The sequence below is a fragment of the Sminthopsis crassicaudata genome, chromosome 6, assembly GCF_048593235.1.
Source record: "Sminthopsis crassicaudata isolate SCR6 chromosome 6, ASM4859323v1, whole genome shotgun sequence".
Classification (NCBI taxonomy): Eukaryota; Metazoa; Chordata; class Mammalia; order Dasyuromorphia; family Dasyuridae; genus Sminthopsis; species Sminthopsis crassicaudata.
In genome coordinates, this window is record NC_133622.1 from 16583863 (window position 1) to 16609316 (window position 25454).

The following is a 25454-nucleotide window of genomic DNA, read 5'->3' on the forward strand; positions in this document are numbered from 1 at the left end:
AAAATAAAAAGCTTTAATTAAAAAAAAAAAAGTGTGGGTCGGAGAATCCCTGGAGGAGTCTTTGGAACCCTTTAGAGGGTTTTTCTTTCTAATTTGGAAAATATCTATAACCCATATCTTTAAACATATCCTCCATCATTTTTAATAATATAAAGATATTGAGAACAAAAGTTTTGAAGACCACTAGAGTAGAATCTCAGATCAGATAAAGGGAGTTTGTGTGTGTGTGTGTGTGTGTGTGTGTGTGTGTGTGTGTGTGTGTGTGTAGAGTCCAGGCAGAGACTGATGGGATCTGAGAATTCATCATATATCAATAATAAGCCTCAGATCTTTTCTTTTTCTTTTTTATTATTATAGCTTTTTATTTATAAGATATATGCATGGGTAATTTTACAACACTGACAATTGCTAAGCCTTTTGTTCCAATTTTTCCCCTTCTTCCCCCCACCCCCTCCCTCAGATGGCAGGTTGACCAATACATGTTACATATGTTAAAGTATAAATTAAATACAATATAGGTATACATGTCCAAATAGTTATTTTGCTGTACAAAAAGAATCAGACTTTGAAATAGTGTACAATTAGCCTGTGAAGGAAATAAAAAATGCAGGCGGACAAAAATAGAGGGATTGGGAATTCTATGTAGTGGTTCATAGTCATTTCCCAGAGTTCTTTCGCTGGGTGTAGCTGATTCAGTTCATTATTGCTGTATTGGAACTGATTTGGTTCGTCTCATTGTTGAAGATGTTCACATCCATCAGAATACATCTTCATACAGTATTGTTGTTGAATATACAATGATCTCCTGGTCTTGCTCATTTCACTCAGCATCAGTTCGTGTAAATCTCTCCAGGCCTTTCTAAATCATCCTGATGATCATTTCTTACAGAACAATAATATTCCATAATATTCAAATACCACAATTTATTCAGCCATTCTCCAATTGATGGGCATCCACTCAGTTTCCAGTTTCTGGCCACCACAAAGAGGGCCTCAGCTCTTTTCTAACAAAACTTAAAGCACCTCCAAAACCTTCAGGTATTTTTGAAATTTTTTATAACATCCAAGGTTGATTTAAGAATCTTCTTTGGCCAGGGCAGCTAGGTGGCTCAGTGGATAGAGTGCCAGCCTTGAATTCAGGAGGACCTGAGTTCAAATGTGATCTCAGACACTTAACACTTCCTATCTGTGTGACCCTGGGCAAGTCACTTAACCCCAGCCTCAGAAAAAATAAAATTAAATTAAATTAAAAAAAAAAAAAAAAGCATCTTCCTTGGCCACTGTCCTGCCTTGGTTCCCTTCAATTTGTAGTCCTTGGGATTGATAATGATATCCTAATACAAGAGGGGACTGGACCTTCAGATTTTGCATTTTCATAAGGCAATATCTATATTTTTAAGCCAATGTCATTTCCATTGGCAAAGATCTCAAGTTTGTGGCAGCCAAACTTATACAAATGAGAAGAGTGCTTAATATGGAGTTAGACAATCTAGATTCAATTCCTTGCTGGGCAAGGAAAAGGAGGAGGAGAAGAAGAAAAAGGAAGAGGAAGAAGAGAAGAAATAGCTGTAGCAAAAGAAGAAAAGGCAGCAGCAGCTGAAGAAGTAGAAGTAGAAGCAGCAGTAACTATGATAAGTCTATTCTGGCTGGTAGTCATATTGTGAATGTTGAATCTCCTCTTCAGTGGCCTGGTGACCTGGATAGCTTCAAAGTGTTCTGAACTCCAGGAACCTTAACTAATTTCCCTCTCTTTTTACTTAATTCAGTTTTCAAGGACATTGGCCATTAAAAATGATCTATTCTTCACTAGGTAGAATAGGGATGGGATGAACTCCACAAAAGCTACCAAAGCACTTGCTACCACTTCACAATGTCAGTTAACCAGAATTCAGGTAGCTCACATTTTCCTTTTTTCCCAATTCTCTAAGTTTCTTGGAAGTGTCACCTAAAGTACCGGATTGAATTAGGATGGTTATGTGTATCCTTTGAAGCAAAACAAATAAGAGAATGAAGTTTATTTGTGAAGTGATTCAGTGGTCATGTTTACCCCATAGTATTTCCTTTTGAAATACAAAGTTCATTGTCCCTGCCTCCAACATGATATTTGTAATGCTCTTATACCTTGCTTAAATAGATAGGACTCCTTGCAAAAAGTTTTGCAGCCATAATGGATTATTAGCTCATCTCTTAGAAACCACCTCTTGGTATCATGTGATTTGATGGCCTTTAATTTCAGAATTATAGATGTGTGCTGATAAATTTTTAACAACCAGCTCCTAGGGGAAAATGTAGATGACATCCTTTTAAGTTTAATCTGACTTATTAAAATTTTTTTCTATCCTTTTCAATAAGTAATAAAACAATAGATCAAGTCCTGATTTGAAGAGTTTCCTCATGTCCAAGATGTAAATGCTCCCTCTTGTGAGCAAGTATAAGCTATGTCCTAAATTTTAGGCAGAGCTTCAGTGCCCATCAGATGGCTAGATTCTCCCCATGGAATTGAATTTGCTTTGGGGTCCCCCCAAACACTTGTTCTTCCCATTGTTAACATCTGTCTGCTTTAACAAGGAAAAAATAAATTTATGCTTAGAGAAAAATTCCTGTTAGTAGCAAGTTACTGTTTCAAATAATGAAGGACAAAACAAAGGGGAAAGAAGGATGGTTTTTATGTAGGAAATTTTTTTTTTCTCAATTTTCTTCTCAAAGTACAGATAGTGAAGGGATTGTTGGGATACATTTTCACATTGGTTGGTAAGAACATTTTAGTATTTCTCTCTCAGAGTATTCATACTTTCAATTAATCAACAAACATTCTTTTTGACACCATTATTAATTTCTTCATAAGCATTTATTTTTTTTATTTGTAAAAAAAAGTTTTTACATATGTCTCCCTTCCAGAGAGACATCCTATATGACAAATAGTATCTTTTTACTCAGGAAAAAAAGTCAGCACAACAGATCCATTTGTTGGAAAAGCCTGAAAACATGTACAATGTGTAATGCTTGTGGAACTCCCACCTTTGTGAGGGGGTAGGTTTGGGTATCTTCTCATCTCTCTTCTTTTGAGTCCTGCTTGATATTATTACATCTACTTTGATTTTTTTAGTGTGGTATTCTTTCTATTTACATTGTTGAAGTCACCATTATATATATTTTTCTTGGTTCTGCTTATTTTACTCTTGACCAGTTTATGTAGATCTTACCATGAACCTCTGTATTTATCAATCAATTGTTATTTGTCTTTCCTTTTTGAAGAAGACAAAATGCAGTAACTTGAAGATGAATTGGATTTAATCGAGGGAGGGGTTGTGCAAAGTTGCCAGCCTCATCGGGGTCCATGGGCAAGATAAAGATCAGGACTACTGGAGATTACCTTAGATAAAGTGGGAAACTTGGATTTTTATGGTAAAGTCTTCCCCAGGTCTCAGTTTCAACAATTATTTTTTGGTAAGATTTTGTTTCAAATTTTTATCTCTATCTCTCTCCTGTCTTCTCCGAAATATGGTAAATAATCTGATATAGGTTATACATGTACAAACATGTTTCCACTTTAGTGATGTTGTGAAAGAAGAAACAGAACAAAAGGGGGGGAAATCTTAAAAAAAAAATGAGTGTGCTTTGATCTGCATTAAACTTTATAGTTCTTTCTCTGGATATGAATGGCATTTTCCATCATGAGTCTTTTGGAATTGTCTTGGCTCTTTGTATTGCTGAGAAGAGCTAAGTCCTTCATAGTTGATCATCACACAATTCAGCAAGTATTTATTAAATACCATGTGGCACAGGCAATTGACTAAAACAACAACAAAGAACCAGGTTCTAGAGGGACAAGTACAAAGAGTGAAACAGTCTCTATTTGTAGAAAATTTTGGAGCTTATAAGGGACCTTAAAGCTCACCTGATCCAAACTTACCTATTTTACAGAGGAGGCAACTGAGAAATGAAATGGGATACCTCGAGTCACCCGGCTAGTGAGTAGCAGGGCCAGAAATGTAATTCAGGGCATCTGACATGGAGAACAATTACTCAAGAATATTTTGCTTTCTGTTCTTGGCCAGCTTACCTGTAATGTTCTTTTGCATGTGGGCATGATGAGGCAAGTGTGGAAATAGGCAATCATTTTACTGAGTGTATTTTCATATTCTCTCCATCAGACAAGATAAACAAAAGTGTACTTTCCTCTTTGGCTTATGAGTTTCTGTAAGACTATTAATTAACACCTTCTAATCCCAGAAGGACAAGGCCTTTGGAGCTAAGAAGCAGCTTCTATTGGTTACCCATGACAGGAAGAAAAACAGAGCTGGGCTGAGCCCATTTCGAATTGATCTGATTTCTTTCCAGAAGAGGAGTCTCAGTTTTCCTGTTTGACAAGTCCGGTCTGCTTCCCTCTACCTCTCTTCTGCCTCATGCCTTTGGTTCTCTCTTTTCCCATTCTAGGGGTGTGACCTGTTCTGTGGTGTCCTACAGTATTGTTACTGTAAAGGATTTATAGTATTGGGTGTGACAGAAAACATATCCAATTAAGCATGGGGCTTTATTTTCCTTCCCCATTGTAGTCACTCTCCTCCTGGGCCTCAGGAGTCTATCCCTAACTGCCTATAAGAGCTCATCTCCAGTGCCAGCTCTTCAGTGAGACTTTTTATCTCCCAGTTAAGTGCCCCCTCTCCTTAAAACTCCTGTTTTTGGGGTAACTTTTGTATTTACTTATAAACTACTCTTCTAAAACCTAAAATCCTGGACTTGGACTTGCTTGTTCTGTTGAATAGTAGTGACAATTGCCTTTGTGAGTTATGTTTCTCTATCCATACTCATTTCCAGCATCTGATTTTTGCTCATCCTGTCCACCTGCCTGGCCTCTTGTTGAGGTTATAGGATACAAGTCACCAGAATAATGGGGTGTGGGGTGAGACCCTAAAAGTATATTGGGATTATGGGCAGATGGCGTGAGTCATCCCAAAAGAATTTGTAAGCTAAATCTCTAAATCAAAGGGCAAAGATTTTATTAAACAGATAAGAGCTGGCTAAATTCCAAGAGAAATTAACTAGGAAAGGGGTTTCAACAATTAACTTACAATTAACCGGGAAGACTACTTGGTGGGAATGCACAGTTGACTGGAGGACTGAGCTCATAGCCAATTAGCTGTATGAGCAGATCTTTTATAGGGGAAATGTAACCTTGGGATTTTGACATCACAACTTGGCTTTGGGATTGGATAAATAAAAGTGGCATTTCTAGAAACCCCCACCTGGGAAGGGACTGTAATCAAAAATCCACTTGAACAAAAGATCTACTTAAGAACGAAATGCCCACTTAGGCTGAGATGACCAGTGCCCTTCCTTGCTTGGCTCCTCTCCTGGCTTTCTCTACTAATGCCCATCTTGATCCCCAGGACTTCCCATCCTTCTATCCTCCATCTATCCAAATCGGTGTTAGAACACTGGACTTGACATCAAAAGTCTTGAGGTTGAATCCCAAGACCTTCCCAACTTTTCCAGCTCATGAGCTTCTTTTTCACTTTCCCATAAAACTTACTGTCTGTACTATTAATTGTATCACTTTATTAACTCAAAGCAATAGATTATTATTTGTTTCATAGGAAAAGAGTTCTGTTTTCAAGGCAAAGGAATTGGATTAGAATTTCAGCCTTGTTACTTGCTATCTTTGCAAGCTTGGGCAATTCACATCATTTTTCTGAGCCTTAATTCCATCTGTGAATTAAGGGAGTTGAACTATATAATCTCTGAAGTTCTTTGTTTTAAATCATTCCTTCAGTCTAAAACCTCTTGTTTTAAGGCACTGGACTAGACTCTTTAAGAGATGAAGTAAGAAGGATTACAAATATGAATATAGCTTAATCCCTTTCCTTCTTGAAATTTACCATCTGTTAGGAGAGGTACAAGGCTGTCTTGTCTCCCCAGGTAAGCTTCTGGAAGACAGAAACTTACTTTATATCCTCTCTCAGCATTTCTGTGATACACAATAGACCCTCAATAAATCTTATCTGAAGAAATGAATGAAGATAAGTATACTAATATATATTTTTTATTCCAGATTAAAAATTATTTAGAGCTATACTGAAAAATAAGCCTTCAAATATATCACGCCATAAGTTTGCAAAGCCAAAAGCTCATTTAATTTTGTAGTCTTGACTTTCTCTTTCTTTTTGTTCCGTTTTCCATCTGTGACTTTTGTGAATGGTGGCTTTTTGACATCTTTTGCAATATCTGAATGGGAATGAAATTTCCACACCCTTCTCTTCTGCCTCCCTATCAGCTAGTATGCAAGATGTTGGCTGGTTTGTGCTGGTGACTGTAGTTCATAAGCCTCATTTGAAGTCAGTTCTATGAATTTAACAAGCCGGTCCAAGCCAAGAGAGTGCCTTGGCAAGCAGAGAGGGAAAATATAATAATAGTAACAGCATCACAGCTTCTCAGTCCAGACATTCAAGCAGTTTCACAGTAATCTCTTTCCCCACAATGATGTTCATTATTTAATTTTTTTATTGGCTTAAAAAAAATCATAGCTTACTGAATAGCACATCTTTTGCTTATAAGCAAGATAACTCCAGATTATACCTATAGTCTCATTTCATGGAACTGAGGGCAAACTGGTGGACCATGTAAGCTGTAAACAGTTTTATGGGATCTTTAATAATAACTGACTTTTTAGACTGTGAGTAAGTTCATTACAAGTGAAAGCAATTTGATTTTAAAAAGATATATATGGGAAAAATAAAATACTAAATAAATTAAAAAGATATAAAAGATATAAACATTTATACATATACACACACATATATAGCAGTGCATACATACAATAAAAATGCCAACAGACTATCGTATGCATACATTTTACATCCACATAATGCGTAGTAAATATATGTGATACAATATATATTATCTATGTATATATATTTAAAGGCTTCTTAGGAGACATTTATTATAGAAGAAGTTTAATGGATTGTCACACATACTAGTTATCATAAAAGGTGGCATTTCTACCCAAAGATATTCATTTCTTTGCTCTGTAAACAGTGATCAGGTCAAGTTAAAGACAGAGCTGAGGGACTATTTGGCAAGCTAGCTGGTTGCACATGGTTATTATTCAGGACGGAACAATATCAGGCTAATTCCTTACTCCTCTCACAGACATCAAGGGCCTGAGTTTCATCCTGAGTAAGTGTAAGGTGACTCACCCCAGAGCTTAGAGCCAGGCGACATATGGCCCAAAGGGATGGCTAGATATTATTCTTTTTGTTGAAACTGGCAATCATCTTAATCATGCATGATGATGGTTCTGCTGTTGTGTGCTGGTATCTGAAAACAGATGACCTTGTTTCTTTCCATCTCCCTTTCCCATCAGCAACTGCCACCTCTTCTGATCTAGGATCAGTGGAAAGGGCAGATGTCTCTCCATGAAATCAGCTATTCTTTGCCCCATGGGCACTGAGAAGTGAAGACCACAGCTGGCTATATGGAAATGATCGGGAAGTTCCAGTCTTTACTGACCTTTGTGACAATGAAATGGCAGGGAAGGATGGGAGTTCTGGAAAAAATTTACGCAACTGGATTGCCACTGAAAAAGTGGCAAAAAAAAATGGAAAAAAATGTAGAAATACAGCACATAGACTCTCCATATTCGGAGGGTTCTCAGAGAACTTCTAATTTGACACATCCCAGAACAATCCTCTCTCTGCCATATATCCGGCAAGCAACCTTGCAGATTGTGCTTGTGAGGGGAGTCTACCTCTGAAGATATGATTTCGATAGATTGCTCCAATTTTTAGAAAGTTTTTCCTGACATGAAGCAAGAAAACAGACTCTGCAATATTCATCTATTGCTCCTATCTGCCTTTCTAGATTCTATACATTAAGGGTAATCTTTGGTGCGCATGGCAGCTCTTCAAATACTGGAAGATTATCTATCTATCTATCTATCTATCTATCTATCTATCTATCTATCTATCTATCTATCTCTGTCTCTCAAAGGCTTTTTTTCCCCCTCTGGGATGAATATCCTTAGTTTCTTCAATCATTTTTTAGGGGCAGCTAGGTGGCGCAGTGGATAGAACACCAGCCCTGAATTCAGGAGGACCAGAGTTCAAATGTGGTCTCAGACACTTAACACTTCCTAGTTGTGAGACCATGGGCAAGTCACTTAACCCCAGCCTCGGGGAAGAAAAAAAAAAAGAGAGAGAGATTGTGATTAGCCCACCTTCTCTCAATTCAATCATTTTTTATATGATGTGATCTTTTTTAAAATTAAAGCTTGGATAATTTTTCAACATTGACCCTTACAAAACTTTGTATTCCAAATTTCCCCCTCCTTCCCCACTCCCTCCCCAGATGGCAAGTAATCCAGTATATGTTAAACATGGTCAAAATATATGTTAAATCCAATATAGGAATACATATTTATACAATAATCTTGCTGCCCAAGAAAAATCAGATTAAAAAGAAAAAAAAAATGAGAAAGAAAACAAAATGCAAGCAAACAACAACAAAAAGAATGAAAATGCTATGTTGTGATCCATCCTTAGTTCCCACAATCCTCTCTCTGGGTACAGATGGCTCTCTTTATCACAGAATCATTGGAACTAGTCTGAATCATCTCATTATTGAAGAGAGCCATGTTCAATATGATGTAATCTTGAGACCCTTCACTACCTTGCTCATCCTGCTCTGGATAAGCTTTAGCTAATCAATGCCCTTTCTAAAACATGATGCCCAGAATTCAATACACACAAATGTAATCTGATTAGAGCAGGGCACAGTGAAACTTTTTAATGAAGACTAAGATCATAGGCTGTCATATTGTTAACTCATTTTTTTTTTATTTTTGTTTTTGTTTTCAGAAGTTCCTTTTTATTTTTAAGAGTCTGTGAACAGTTCCTCTGTTTTAGGTTGATCAAATCAGATCTGAAATACTTTGTCCATTTCTGGGCATCTCAGTTTATTTTTATTTTTATTTTTTTAATTTTTTAAAATTAATTTTTATAATTATAACATTTTCTTTGACAGTACATATTCATAGGTAATTTTTTTTTTTTTACAACATTATCCCTTGTACTCCCTTCTGTTCCAAATTTTTCCTCTCCTTCCCTCCACCCCCTCCCCTAGATGGCAGGCATTCCCATCCATATTAAATATCTTATAGTATATCCTAGGTACAATATATATGTGCAGAACCGGATTTTGTTGTTGTTATTGTTGCAAAGGAAGGATTGTATTCAGAAGCTAAAAATAATCTGGGAAGAAAAACAAAACAAAACAAAACAAAGCAGTGCTCACAGTTTACACTCATTTCCCAGTGTTCCTTTTCTGAATGTAGCTGATTCTGTCCTTCATTAATCAATTGGAATTGGATTAGCTCTTCTCTATGTTGAAGATATCCATTTCCATCAGAATACATCCTCATACAGTATCATTGTTGAAGTGTATAATGATCTCCTGGTTCTGCTCATTTCACTCAGCATCAGTTGATGTAAGTCTCTCCAAGCCTCTCTGTATTCCTCCTGCTGGTCATTTCTTACAGAACAATAATATTCCATAACATTCATATACCATAATTTACCCAACCATTCTCCAATTGATGGACATCCATTCATCTTCCAGCTTCTAGCCACTATGAAAAGGGCTGCCACAAACATTTGGGCACATACAGGTCCCTTTCCCTTCTTTAGTATTTCCTTGGGATATAAGCCCAGTAGTAGCACTGCTGAGTCAAAGGGTATGCACAGTTTCATAACTTTTTGGGCATAATTCCAGATTGCTCTCCAGAATGGTTGGATTCTTTCACAACTCCACCAACAATGCATCAGTGTCCCAGTTTTCCCACATCCCTTCCAACATTCAGCATTATTTGTTCCTGTCATCTTAGCCAATCTGACAGGTGTGTAATGATATCTCAGAGTTGTCTTACTTTGCATTTCTCTGATCAGTAGTGATTTGGAACCCTCTTTCATATGAGTGGAAATAGTTTCAATTTCATCATCTGAAAATTGTCTGTTCATATCCTTTGACCATTTATCAATTGGAGAATGGCTTGATTTCTTATAAATTAGAATCAATTCTCTGAATATTTTGGAGATGAGGCCTTTATCAGAACCTTTAACTGTAAAAATGTTTTCCCAATTTGTTACTTCCCTTCTAATCTTGTTTGCATTAGTTTTGCTTGTGCAGAAACTTTTTAATTTGGTGTAATCAAAATGTTCTATTTTGTGATCAATAATGGTCTCTAGTTCTCCCTTGGACACAAACTCCTTCCTCCTCCACAAGTCTGAGAGGTAAACCATCGCATGTTCCTCCAATTTATTTATGATTTCGTTCTTTATGCCTAAATCTTGGACCCATTTTGATCTTATATTAGTATGTGGTGTTAAATGTGGGTCCATGCCTAGTTTCTGCCATACTAACTTCCAGGTTTCCCAGCAGTTTTTGTCAAATAATGAATTCTTATCCCAAAATTTGGGATCTTTGGGTTTGTCAAACACTAGATTGCTATTTTTATTCACTATCTTGCCCTGTGAACCTAACCTATGCCACTGATCAACTAGTCTATTTCTTAGCCAATACCAAATGGTTTTGGTGACTGTTGCTTTATAATATAGTTCTAGATCAGGTACAGCTAGACCACCTTCATTTAATTTTTTTTTTCATTACTTTCCTTGAAATTCTCGACCTTTTGTTGTTCCATGTGAATTCTGTTGTTATTTTTTCTAGGTCATTAAAATAGTTTCTTGGGAATCTGATTGGTATAGCACTAAATAAATAGATTAGTTTAGGGAGTATTGTCATCTTTATTATATTCGCTCGGCCTATCCAAGAACACTGAATGTCTTTCCAATTATTTAAGTCTGACTTTATTTTTGTGGCAAGTGTTTTGTAATTTTGCTCATATAATTCCTGACACTCCTTTGGTAGATATATTCCCAAATATTTTATACTATCGACCGTTATTTTGAATGGAATTTCTCTTTGAATCTCTTGCTGTTGGATTGTGTTGGTAATATATAAAAATCCTGAGGATTTATGTGGATTTATTTTGTATCCTTCAACTTTGCTAAAATTCTGAATTATTTCTAATAGCTTTTTAGCAGAGTCTTTGGGGTTCACTAAGTATACCATCATGATGATATTCTTTTGAGGGAAATCTTTTGGTCTGTATATTTGGGTCTTTTATTTTATTTATTTTTTATTTGGGTCTTTTAAATCTTGGGGCATCTATCATTGAAACTTTAAGCAATATTAGAAGTCATCTGGGCCCACCCATAGCTTGGTAAGAATCCTTTCTACAATACTAAAGGCAAGCCTTCAGTGAGGGGGACCACATTACTCCCAATTCTAATTATTAGAAAATATTTTCTTTTCACAAAAATCAAATCTGCCTTTTTGCATTGCCCATCATTGCTCCTAAGGCTGCCCTCAAGGAACATTCAGGTCCTCTTCCATATGGCAAACCTTCAAATATTCTAAGATAGCTCTCACATCCCACTTCTCTCCCCAAGACTTTTTCCTCCATGATCATGCTCAGTTCCTTTCATCAGGTAGACAGGAAGCACGTATTTGTCTATGAATATGTAGTATGTAGTATGAAAACTAGATACTATTTGAGAATGAGGCTGTTTAATAAAATATTTTTTTCTTGTATATGAAGATGATCAACAGAAAGTCTGTCATTTTTCCTGGAGGATCCAATTCTTGTGGATAGTGCATTTGGTTCTCCTGTAGAATATTTTCCAGGAAAATATTTTTGAAAAGTTTCTTCAAAAGAGAAAAACAATACTTTCCCAAAGGTAACCAGAATAAGAAATACAGGATATGGATTAATAGGCATTTTAAATACCATTTCCAGCCACTGAACATTTATTAAGTGCCTACTGCTTATGCTACATGCTCAGGATGCACAGATAAAGGCACAGTTCTTGCCTTACAGTCTATTAGAGGAAAACATTTACTCACAGACACACCTACTCTATGCAGATAAGCATAATCTATTATATTACTATAGCATATATCCAATATGTGTGGGACTCTGTAGGTTATGTATGTCTACATGGGCCAACTAAATCTAGCTCATGGGAAAGCTGAGGTTCATGTATCCTTGGAGAAGGGGAAGAGAGCCAGCAGGGGAACTAGGAGGAGGGGCAAATGGGCTTATTCTGAGAAAGGTACTATACCCGACATCTAATTTTCTGCCTCCCCTAAAGTATTGCTGGTCTAGGGATACAATAGTTTCAAAATAAAGTCTCTTATTTCCCTCATTGCTGATACTTAAAAAGTGAATTCCCTGGCTTCATTTGCTATTTTGTTTCCTTCCTCTCCAGTGCTGGTTACACAAAAGACCATCACAAATGACGAATAGCAAGTAAAAATAAAATAGCATCATAATACAGATCAACATGTTACAGAAAACAATGTAATAAATGAGATTTCTCACTGGGAATGAGATATCTCAAGTCAAACTAAGAGAGACTCTAATCTCACCCATAGGAAAATTTCCCAGAATCTCTAGGGGCACAACTCTGTGTGTGTGTGTGTGTGTGTGTGTGTGTGTGTGTGTGTGTGTGTGTGTGTATATATATATATATATATATATATATATATATATATATATATATATACATATATATATATATATATATATATATATATAAAATTTCTAGAATTTCTTTAGCTTCCAAAGCCTTTCCCCCTATCTCTCTCCATGTCTGTCATTGCTCTCAGAAAGAACCTATAACAAACATATCTAAGAAGAGAATGTTTTTTCTTTCCAAAGCTCTGACATTAATTTCTTTCTTTACATAGACATATAGCATTGAATCAGGGTTCTCTACATGAATTAGGAGAGTCTCACACAAATTATTCCAGGCTTTGTGAGAAATCTGAGTTATAAATATGCAAGATATATACCCTGCATCTGTAATTTGGGGGTATGGTTGGGAGTGGGGTGGGGTAGAAGCACTGATAGTAATGGGAGTGAGGAAAGGCCTCCTGAAGGAGGGGGTGCTTGAGGATCTTTGTTGGAAGCTTAGGATTTTAAGAGGAATGTGTGGAAAGGGAACGCTTTCCAGGACTAGGGGAAAGTTTGTATAAAGATATGAAAGTAAAAGATGGAATGCTATGTGTGGATAACAGTAAGAAGATATGTGAAATATTGATAATCAGCTTGGGAAAAGCAGATTGCTCCTAAAGTATTTTAAATGCCAAATAAAGGGGATTGGAAGCCCCTGATGTTTATTGGGTAAGGGAATCACATGGTTAGACTTATGTTTTCTGAAAATTATTTTGATGGCTGTGCAGAGGGAGGATGGGAGAGAGGAAGGAGTTGAAGCTATTGTGATGCTACTGTAGTGGCCTTGGGTGAAGATAGCTAAATAAGGATAAATGGAGAGGAAAGGACCAATTTAAGATTTGTTGTAAAGATAGAAATCACAAAACTGGGCAACTGATTGGATGTGAAGGATGAAGGAGGACGAGGAGTCAAGGCAGCCTCTGAGATTGCAAACACTCATTTTACAGGTGGAAAAACTGAGGACCAGAGAGATCACACTAGTAATATGTACAAAGGCTGTGATTTCAACCATGTCCATTACAGATACCTTGGTGATCACTCACTTTTAGGAATCCCAGAACAGAAACTCTAGAAGATTTCAATCTTATAGAAAAAATGCTCAACCAGCACCAGTATTTTAAAGCTCACTGGCCCACTTCACCATTCTTCTCAACACAGTTCCATGATCAGAACAACAAACTCAGAAATAAGACTTAGGACTTCATTCAACTGAAGCTTCCCATAATATTGGGCAAATGACTTAACCTCTTTATATTTATTGGCTGGAACAATGATTTTGGCTAGTCCATGAGTATTAGGGGTAGCGGATTGGTTCTAGTTGATCAGTTTTAGGAACTTGGGATAAAAGATGTCCTAGAACTTCAAAGCGTGATTGCTTTTGGTTGTATGACATATATTTCTTGTCTTCTCAACTTCATCATTAGACTCATAACAACTCACTTTTAGACTTTTTTGGTGGGATGAAAACCTACTTTTGAAAATGTTTTCAGGAAATCCTTCTCATCATTTGTTCTATATAGTAGAAAGGGGATTTAAAACAACCCAGCTTTAAGATTCTGTTCTGTGGACTTCAACCTGGAAGACCATTTACTGTTTGCCACACCATAAACCAAATGCAGATGTTATTGTTATACTATTATAGATATACTAAACTATAAACTGAATAAAGGTGGGTTTTTTTTTTGTCTTTAAAAATAAAACAACTAACAAGTCAGTTCACTTCATACCAAGTTTATATTTTTAAAGCTATTGAACCAGAGCAAAACTAAAACATTATAATAGAAATATTGATAATCAGCCTGGGACAAGAAATGGTCCATACCAATATTTCATCCTGAGTTTTTTTTTTTTTTTTCTGCTCAAGATGGATATTTATGGGAAGTTATCTATTTCATGTCTGGAAGTATTTATAGTTTGTATAGCCATTCTCACCTCTACCAAGATATGGTGAACTTCAATGTGAAGAAAAAGAGGTTTTACAATTAAGGAAGTATTAATACTGAGACAGACACATTGTTAGGATAGGCCAGTTGATGTTTTTGTTTTTTTGTTTTTTCTCCCATAAGACCAGTGAGTATATATATATATATATATATATATATATATATATATATATATATATATACACACACATACACTATAGTGGTTTGAATAAAGACTGTGGTTCTCTCCTTTTCCCATCATATTGCTTTTTGCCACCTCCTAAGAGAGAGAGAGTTCTCCCTACAAATGACATCTCTTCTTGTCAATCCTATGGATTCCTCTTCTCCAAAGAGTTTGTATTTTAGAAAATGACTGGCTCCCTTCCCATTTACAAAAAGATGACTTTTAGGGACTGGTACATCATTAGGGAGCTGCAAAATCTGTGGAGTTCAGTGACAGGGAGAGAGGAGAAGATGGGAGAAAATCTCAGGTATTGGTTAGGTTTCCAGTTTTAAGCTTTGTGAATGACCAAGCAAGAGTTCTTAGAAATGCATTGGAAATGGGCAGAAGTGGAGAGAGAGTGAAAGTTGATAATCTATGTGAGTTAGCAGCCTCCTCAGCACCCAACACAGTTCTAAGATTGTCTCCCAAAAAAGGTAAATTTGATGGAGCTTTGAAGAAAAGTGTTCTTGGCTTAGAATCCAAAGAGAGTTTGGATACTGCTTAACTGGGATGAGGTCAATGAAGAGATGAAAAGTTTTTATTTCATTTCAGGCTAATTTTTCCCACTCTCAGGGTTCTTTTAACTTAAGTGTTTGTTTTGTTTTGTTTTGTTTTGTTTTGTTTTTTTGTGGTGAAAGTTTATTTATTTATGTTTTTGTTTTCATATATTTTTTTTTAATGTTAAGCATGGCAGAAATATATGTTAAATCTAATATATGTATACATAGTTATACACTTATCTTGCTGTTTATTTATTTATTTTTAGAAAATGAATTTCAGGCTTCTTCCATAAATGTCAATTTTTAAAAATAACAACTTTATTTTTCAAAATACATACAAAGGTAGTTTTCAACATTCACTCTTGCAAAACCTTGTTTTCCAAAATTTTCTCCCTCCCTCTCCACCTCCCATCTCTCCTAGACAGCAAACAATCCAATATAGGTTAAATATATACAATTCTTCTAAACATATTTCCATATTTATCATGCTGCACACACAAAAAAATCAAATCAAAAAGGGAAAAAATAAGAAAGAAAAAAGCAATTCCCTCCTTTAAGATCTCTTTGGGATAAAGCACAGCAGAGACACTGCTGAATCTATACACAGTTTGATAGCCCTTTCAGCATAGTTCCAAAGGGTCAGTGGTTTTTATATGAGAAATTAAATTTATTTTTCTACTACGTGTTCATATACATACATGTATGTATATATGCATTCAAACATATATATGATTTATCCTTAAAATGATTTTTTGCAAGAATGTGTATATATACATGCTTTTGGGTATTTATGTGTGTACTTAAACATTTGTATGTTATGTACATATGTGTGTATTTATATACATATTCTTTCTTCCCCCCCCCCCCCCCGAGGCTAGGGTTAAGTGACTTGCCCAAGGTCACACAGCTAGGAAGTGTTAAGTGTCTGAGACCAGATTTGAACTTGGGTTCTCCTGAATTAAAGGCTGGTGCTCTATCCACTGTGCCCCTTAGCTGCTCCCACATATTCTTTCAAAGAAAACTTATTTTGAAGTTATTACTTATGGTGGGGGCATGATCTATACACAGGTATAAAATATAGTGATGGATATTTCAGAACTTTTTGCTAAGAGATAGATTGATATGTGACTTTTGTGCTCTCTTGTATGAATAAGTTTCCCTGCAACCATACTTCTCATTTAATTATACAATGATAAAATTGTTTGTGAAGGTATAAATCTTAGTAGTCCAAGGTCTTTGTGACTGTAATACTTGTAAATATGGATCTAGATTGGATAATGCCATTTTTTTCCATAGAGGAACACTTGAAAACAAATAGTTTAGCCCACCAAGAAACACCTTGAGCTTCAATTTATTTTTATTTAGTCTATGTCAGGCTCATCCTTGTAAGAAACTGCTTCCCATTGGGGAGGGTAGTTAAGATCATGAATACTCAGAAGAGAAAAGAGTTTTTAACAGGTTAATAAAGAACTCAAGATTTGCTTTTTATATCCCCAAAAACCCCAACAACCTTAAAAAGAGGAGGCTTTGAGGGATGTCCTAGCAAACAATTATCCTTTTCTCTAGGGAAGTATCAGTCAACAGTTTGTAGCAAATTTGGTGGGGAAAGTATGAAGTATATTAACTTTATTTACTTATTTTATTCTGCAAATATTTTTTACATGCTCACTGCGTCATTTCTCATCTTTTTTTCAGGGCCAAATTTAGTTATTCTAATTAGACAAGAAGGGTTCAGTTTCATTTTATTGTACAACTGATTGGACCCAAGGGCATCATACACAGAGCACATAGCAGAGATTGGAGGAGATACAAAGTTTAAAGGAGACCCAGGACCTTCATCGAAGTTTAATAATTAAAGTTTAATTAGGAGCCCACAAAGCACAAACACGTTTTAATAGAGTATTGAGCCTGAAGATAAGGAAGGGCATTATATCCTGCTAAAGGGAAGCATCAATAGTGAAGCAGTATCAATATTAAACATGTATGCACCAAGTGGTGCAGCATCTAAATTCTTAAAAGAGAAATTAAGAGAGCTGCAAGAGGAAATAGATAGCAAAACTATAATAGCGGGAGATCTCAACCTTGCACTATCAGAATTAGATAAATCAAACCACAAAATAAATAAGAAAGAAGTCAAAGAGGTAAATAGAATACTAGAAAAGTTTGATATGATAGATCTTTGGCGAAAGCTAAATGGAGACAGAAAGGAATATACTTTCTTCTCAGCAGTTCATGGAACCTATACAAAAATTGATCATATACTAGGGCATAAAAACCTCAAAATCAAATGCAGTAAGGCAGAAATAGTAAATGCATCCTTTTCAGACCATAATGCAATCAAAATAACATTTAATAAAAAGCCAGGGGAAAATAGACCAAAAAATAATTGGAAACTAAATAATCTTATACTAAAGAATGATTGGGTAAAACAGCAAATCATAGACATAATTAATAACTTCACCCAAGAAAATGACAATAATGAGACATCATACCAAAATGTGTGGGATACAGCCAAAGCAGTAATTAGGGGAAGTTTTATATCTCTACAGGCCTACTTGCATAAAATAGAGAAAGAGAGGGCCAACGAATTGGGTTTACAACTAAAATTGCTAGAAAAGGAACAAATTAAAAACCCCCAGACAAACACAAAACTTGAAATTCAAAAAATAAAAGGTGAGATTAATAAAATTGAAAGTAAAAAAACTATTGAATTAATTAATAAAACTAAGAGTTGGTTTTATGAAAAAACCAACAAAATAGACAAACCCTTAGTAAACCTGATTAAAAAAAGGAAAGAGAAAAAGCAAATTGATAGTCTTGAAAATGAAAAGGGTGAACTCACCACTAATGAAGAGGAAATTAGAACAATAGTTAGGAGCTACTTTGCTCAACTTTATGCTGATAAATTCGATAACTTAAATGAAATGGGAGTATTGAGCCTGAATTTAGAAAGAACTAGATTTTTCCTCAGACATCAACTGTGTGATTTTGAGTGAGTCACCTAAACTGTTCTCAGGATCAGTTTCTTCATCTCTAAAATGGGGATAATAAAAAGGTGTAAAACAAAAGTATTCTTTGAGGTCTGAGGGGAATGGAATAGAGTGTAAATTGGGGGATAATCGGTTACGGAAGGCATTGAATTTTGGATGTATTGGTTTTGCTGCTCTGGGCTCCTCTGCTCCTGTGTCCCCATTGCCATTGTCTCCCATGGACATTCCTCTGAAGCAGTTTGAATGTGTTTATACATTTTAGTCAGAGAACCACAAAGCACCTTAAACACAAAGGCCAGCAGTCAGTAGAAGAATGCTGCTTTGTCCTGTTTGACCCTTGGCAGCCCATTTTCTGGAGCAGCACCATTGAGCCAGAGGCATTTTCCTGGAAGGCACCTGAAGCACAATCACTCTCCTTGTCTTAGAGATGGCACTGGGCCAGTTCATCAGCTTCCTCTTAGGGCTGGGAAGCAAGGGCTCTGGTACCTGTGGTTCTGTAAGATTCAAACTGCAGGTGAGATCTACAGTGGGACTGGGCAAGGAGAAGGAGAGAGAAGAAACAAAACTTGCCTTCAATTCCCTGTCATTTGACTTTACTCTCAAGTCTCCATTGACAATCCTCTTGCTGAGCTGATGGGTCTTTTCTATTCTTCCCCTCCTCCTCTTCTTTGTATAATTTTAAACTGTGGAACATCACAATCTAGTTAAAAATAATAATCCCCTTTGGCTTCCACAATGCTGAGTCTTATAGTTTTCCTTTTACTGCTCTCATTGTGTATTCTCTTTGTCCTTTGCTGGTTCTCCTTATCCTTCCTTCTAAAAGTAGATCTCCCCCCCCCCCCATTTCCTTCTCTTCTTTTCTCCATACATTCTTCTTTGGTCATTTGGTCCTGTCTCATGGCATTAGTCTCTGATTGAGTACAACAAACATTTTATAAAGTGCCTACTATGTGCAGTAGGATTTTTTTTTTTTAATGGACCAATGATCTTATTGATGTAGGAAACACTTAGCAAAGAATCCCTCTCTACCACTGCAGATCAACACTTGCTCTATAGCTCAGAGCCTTAGAGAAAAGTCCAGGGGATGAAAGGTTGTAATTTGCCCAGGGCTGCCTAGCCAGCAGTGTCATAAGCTGCTGAACAGAGATAGAGAGACATGAAACTGGACTTGCTTGATCTACATTGAAGTGACATCTTCTCAACTGGGCCCTCACTTCAACAAGGCAATCTTTTATTTTATAATTTTTGGGGTATATGTTCCTTCCTCCCTCCCTCCCTCCCTCCCTTCCTTCCTCCTTCCTTTCCTTCCTCCCTCCCTCCCTACACTGAATCCTTCCCTCCTTCCTTTTCTTTTTACTAGGGCTGGACTTCGAACCAAAGTTTTTGACTCCAAGTTTGCTGGACTCTACATTATACTGGGCTGTCAATAAATCTATGTTGATTTGAAATTAATTAAATTGAAAATAATAATACAAATACAATAAAACAAACAATACAAATAAATACAAGGAATATAAACAATGGCATTTAGATAGCATTGTAAGGATTATAAAGCATTTTATAATTATTAACTTGTCTTATCCACATAACAATCTTGGAGGTAACTACTAGTATTATCCCCCTTTAATGGATGAAGAAATTGAGACAGAATAATGTGAAATGATTTGTCCAGAGTCACACAACTAGGAAATATTTGTAACCAAATTTGACTTCAGGTCTTCTGACTCTGGGCCCAGCAATCTATCCACTGCACCATCTAACTGCCTAAAAAATAGGAAGATACCAGGTCATAAAGGACTTTAGCTACTAACCTGAGAATTTTAGCCTTTTTTGGTAGGCCCTGAAAAGTTAGTTATTGAAGGAGCTCGTGAAGGAGAGTGACATAATTGGGTCTATGCATAAGGAAGGTTAATTAGGCAGAGGTGTGAAGGATGAATTGGGGGGAGGAGAGAGTGAGTAGAAGCTCAATAAATACTTGCTGGTTAGTTAGTTGTTAGATTGATGATGGATCTTGCTTTTCAACTTATCAGCTCTGCAAGGCCTGATTATTGCCCATCAGTATCTCTGTCAGTATGTAGCATTTACATGCCCCACAATGGGAAATTTGTCAGATGTTCATGCTGCTGTGATAGATTTGTCTTGATCTATAAAATGTCTCTTTTTCCTCATCAGTATTTCTCATGGTCTGGTAAAGCTGAGAAAACCTCCTAGAACTAACCAAGCCTATTAGTTGGGAAATGGATAGAGTAACTGCTAGAAGGGGATATATATATATAATTAATTTAATTTACTCTTAGCATCTGTTTTCCTACTTCTACAGAACATATCGGTCATATTCCTGATTTTCTATTCTCTTTCCCTATTATTTTCTTACCCCTGTATTCTTTTTTTCCCCCCAAGTTTTAATGCTGACCATAAATTAACTGGCTTTCTTTCTTCTTCCACATATAATTCTGACTTTTTATATTTTAACATTAAATCTCTTTTGAAGTCCATCATGAACAACTTCTCAGATTTTACCTTCTTTGTTCCAAATCATCTCACCTGATCGATCCTTTTCCAGGTACACTATTTCACCCTTTTTATGTAGCAATATGAGTGTATTTCATGAAAGTGAAACCAACTCTTTTATCATTTTCAAATCCATTCTTAACACCCACTATCTTCATTATATCTCTGTGTATCAAATATACAAACATGCCCTCTTCTTTTTCTTTTTAATTGGGCATGGAATTTTCCTGTACCTCTTCCTATGTGGAATAAACTACCTTAGCTCATTAAAGAGAAAGTGAATTATTAACCTGAAGAGCATTGCTGTGTGGTTGGTTGATTAAAAATATTATAGAACCAGAGAATTTTGAAGTTGAAAGAGATGTTAGGGATCATCTAGTAAGATCCCCTTACTTTATATATTAAAAAATTTCATTGATTTTTTGGGGCCCCACCTAAGGTATTCTGGTAAATATTGAACAACAATCTCTTTTGGGAAAAAATAAAGACTAACATACTTTTGATTTAAATCTATATTATTAACACTTTCTTAAATCTAGACAATCAATAAAGCAATAAAACTAATTTGTAGTGTTCGATGATTTTAGGGGTGTAGATGTTCACAATTAAAATTTAATAATCAGCTCTTTAGATGAGTTTGTTAGCATTGGCTCCAGCATACCCCTGAGTTTCATATTTTAGGAGAAACTGTGTCAACATAAAAAATCTAAAAGAGAGTAATGAGGATATGTATGGGTCCTCAGATATCTTTTTAGGGGTTCTTTAGGAGTTGCCTTTTTAGGACCAGTTAAAAGAATTGAGGGATTTGGGAAAGTAGACTCTGGAAAGATGTGATAACTATTTTCAAAGTATGTGCAATATTGTAATGTGACCTTGCTAATATATAAGTACAAAGGGGTAAAAGCTACATAAAAGGAATTTTTGATTTTCTGTAATTGAGCTTTTTTTTTTTTTGTCTTTGAATCCCCCCACCCTCTATCTTAGGGTGGTTATTTTGCAAGCTGTAATTGGTCTTTAATAAATATTTGTTCAATTCAGAACTATGCCCAAAGGGCTATCATACAATGCATAGACTTTGATCCATGAGTGTCTCTATAGAGGCTGTGTCCCAAAGAGATGGTTAAGAACAGAAAGGGACCCAAAATGTGGAAAAATGTTTGAAGAAGGAAAAGACAGTTTTTATACTCAAGGAGCTTAGGATCTAACGAGGGAGAAAACATGCTAATAAATGTCTACAAAGAAAGCATTATTCAGGATAAATAGGAAATAATTAACGGAGAGAAATTATTGGAATTGAAGGGTGGAGGAAATCTTTTCCTGTACTGGCTTCCGGAGTATTCCCGTTTTACAGATAGTAAAAGTGTGGCTTGGCTTCCAAATTGTATACAGGGATTCAGGATTTCTTTGCCAAAGACCTAAGCTAAACAGGATCTCAACAGGATGCTGTTAAGTCAAGTCTTTTATTATTGTTGTTATTCTTTATTGAGTGTGTCTCTTTGTGATTCTTTTGAGGTTTTCTTGGCAAAGACATTGGGGTAGTTTGCCATTTCCTGCTCCTGCTCATTGTACAGATGGGGAAACTGAGGCAAACAGGGCGATGACTTGCCCAGGATCAGCTAGTAAAAATTTTGAAGATTTGAACTCAGTAAGATTCCTTACTAAGGTATCTAGCCCCAGATCTATGTGGCTTCCCTGGGCAATTCCAGCCTTCTTTGTTTACCCTTCAGTTAAGTACTTTATTATAGACTGTACAATCTCTAATTGTACCGGCCAATTAGCACTTTACTATGTTGGTTGATAGTGCTGATATAAAATACTGTTTTGTCTCTTAATCATTTTAGGTGTGTCTACCTCCATGAAACATTGTAAATTCTTCTTGGTCAGTGACCACACCTCTTACTTTCTTCTATTTCTGGATATCAAGGACAAGGCTAGACACATACTACGTGCTCAATAAATATTTATTGTAGGAGGTCATAGTCCCCTGAGAAGTAGACTTTCTTTCCATTTTCCATAGATAACTTTTTAACTATCACAGTCATTTTCTGACATATTTTCCCTTCACGCTACTGAAATCACCTCCTTAGTACAGAAAAACAATTAAGTAGATTAAGTGGAAAAGTAAGCAAGTCTGCCAGTGGATATGTCATGTTTTGCATCTATCTCCACTTTTCTGAAAGAATGGATGTTTCATCCTCTATTGTTTGGAACCAATATCATTCATTTCAATTAATTACTGCAAACTTTTAGTGATTCACCTTATCATAGTCTTTGTGTGTGTTCTCTCCAGTTTGCTGTCAACATTTTGTATCATTTCATAGAAGATGTGATAGGGTGCTTCTCATTACAGATATGCTAATTTTTTGGCTTAGAGGTAGCTCCTTATTATTGCCTCAGAAACAGCCAGCAAAACTATTGGAACTACTGCACTCCCAAGGCCAAATGAATTTAGGGGCAAGGCCAGGTAGCCTTAGGGTTGTTGCTACATCCTTCCAAGGAGTTACCCAGCATCACTATCACTATTTCCCCTTTGCACCCCCCCCCATTGAAAAAAAAGAAAAACATAATCTTTGTGACAAGTAAGCACAAACAAAACAAAAATCACATTATCTTTTTTTTTTAAAGAAACATTTATTTCTAAATATATCTTTCCCCCTATGCAATAAATCTTTCCTATTAACAAAGTTTTAAAAAAATATTTCAGCTAGACTAGTTGATGGAACAACCACATCTGACAGTATAAAATGTTCTTTGTTCATCCATATTCTCACTTTCGGGATAATAGAATTTGAAACTGGAAGGGCCTTTGGAAGTCATTAAACTCATCTCCCTTATTTTTCAGATGATGAAACTGAGACTTAAGGAGGTAGTTCAAGTTCACATAATAGAAGAAATGGGCACATCTTTTGACTATGAATTTCATCTTTTTAAAAAGTTTTATTTTATTTTCAGTTCCAAATTGTCTGGCCAACCCATTGAGATAACTCAGGCTGAGAGGAATAAAACTCATTAAAATACATAGTTATGCAAACAAATGTGAGATTGATCCTCAGGATTATAATGTCCATTTTTTGAATGTTTTGAGGCATTTTTCATATGATTATTAATGATTGAGATCTCTTTGTTTAATTTCCAAAACCATTTATCTGTTAGAGAATGGATTTTATTTTTATAAACTTGTATAACTTGAATATTAGACCTTGATTGAAGGAATTTGCTGTAAAGAGCACACCCCCCATTATATTTTCCTTCTCATTTTAATGACATTGTTTTGATTGCATAAACACTTTGCCATTTAAGTAATTTCCAATGTAATTAACCAGAATTACTATTTTATCTTCTGTGATAATGGATATCTCCTTCTGTTCACCAACCCTTCCCCACTCCATTGCTGTTATAACTATTTTCTTCCTCAATATTCTAATTTCATGATGATATGGCTCTTTATATCTCAGTCTCATCTCAGTTTTTCCACTAGTTTTTCTTTGAGTTGCTGTCTTTGGGTTTATTAACCACTCTGTATTATTTCTGTTTGTGGTATACTTAATCTGTTCCATTGTTAGTTTAGTTACTGGGTAGTTAGTAATAATTGCTTTGTAGTATAGTTTGGGAACTGATAATGCAAAGCCTTTCCTGAAACGACTACTTTTCATTATTTCCTTTGAGAATATTGACAGTTTGTTTCTAAAGATGAACACTGTTATTTTTTTCTTGTTTTCTAATGCAATTCTTTGATACTTTGATTGATATAACATTGAATAAACAAATCAAGTAACACATGGCATGGCCCAACCATGAGCAATCAATATGATTTCATCAGGTCTGTATTTCTGTAGAAAAATTTGTAGTTTTAAACACATCACATCTGTGAATGTATTGTTACGTGCACTACTAAATATTTTACATATTCTATAGTTATTTTAAATTGAATTTCTCTTTCTATACCTTCCTTCTGGGATTTCTTAAATTAGTATTAAATTAACATAATTTTATAATTATATAAGTAATATATAATATAAATATAAATTAGTATAAATACTAATAGTGGATTATGTGGCTTTATTTTATACCTTGAACTTTGCTGATGTTATCTTTTCATTTAATTTTTAGTGACTCAGCAGCATATCACTTAAAAAAAAATTGTTTCTTCTCTGTCCATGCTTATTTCTTCAATTTCCTTTTATTGTCTTATTGTTATATGTAGCATTTTCTAGTACTATATCAAATGGTAGTTGTGACAACAGATATCATTGTTTTTAATCTCTAAACCTTTTAGAAAAAAACTCTATTTTTATTAGATAGAATGCAATCTCTTGGTTTTAGATAGGTAGTATTTACTATTCTCTCTGTGTGTGTGTTTTAGGAAATATAAAGTTTAATTAGTATCAGCTGATGGAAAGTTGCCAGGTGGCTGGAATTAAAGAGAGCAAAGAGAGATTTTATATATATTATAAATATATATGTATATGTATATGATTTTACACAGCCTGAAGACATGCAGTGAATTGAGCCTATGGGGTGAGGCTGCTCAGTCATTTTCCTTATTTGAGGAGTTGAGAAATAGGGTAGGATGTCAGGTGATTTAGAGGGAGAATGTCTTAACCTTGAGGTGGTATCAGGTTAATCTTGGCATCTATGTTTGTAATTTGTTAACTTTGGTGTTACCAAAGATCGGGGCTGTTCTGGGAGGGAAGTTACCTATTAATTAGTCTAATCAAACCATTTTGATAGAGC

At 35.6% G+C, this 25454-nt stretch overlaps 1 protein-coding gene across 1 annotated transcript in view; it reads left to right on the plus strand.

Annotated features, from left to right (window-relative positions):
* The window catches only part of LOC141545819 (sodium-dependent phosphate transport protein 2B-like), a 216384-nt gene that overhangs the window by 50652 nt on the left and 140278 nt on the right, over positions 1-25454 (plus strand). The window lies entirely within an intron of this gene.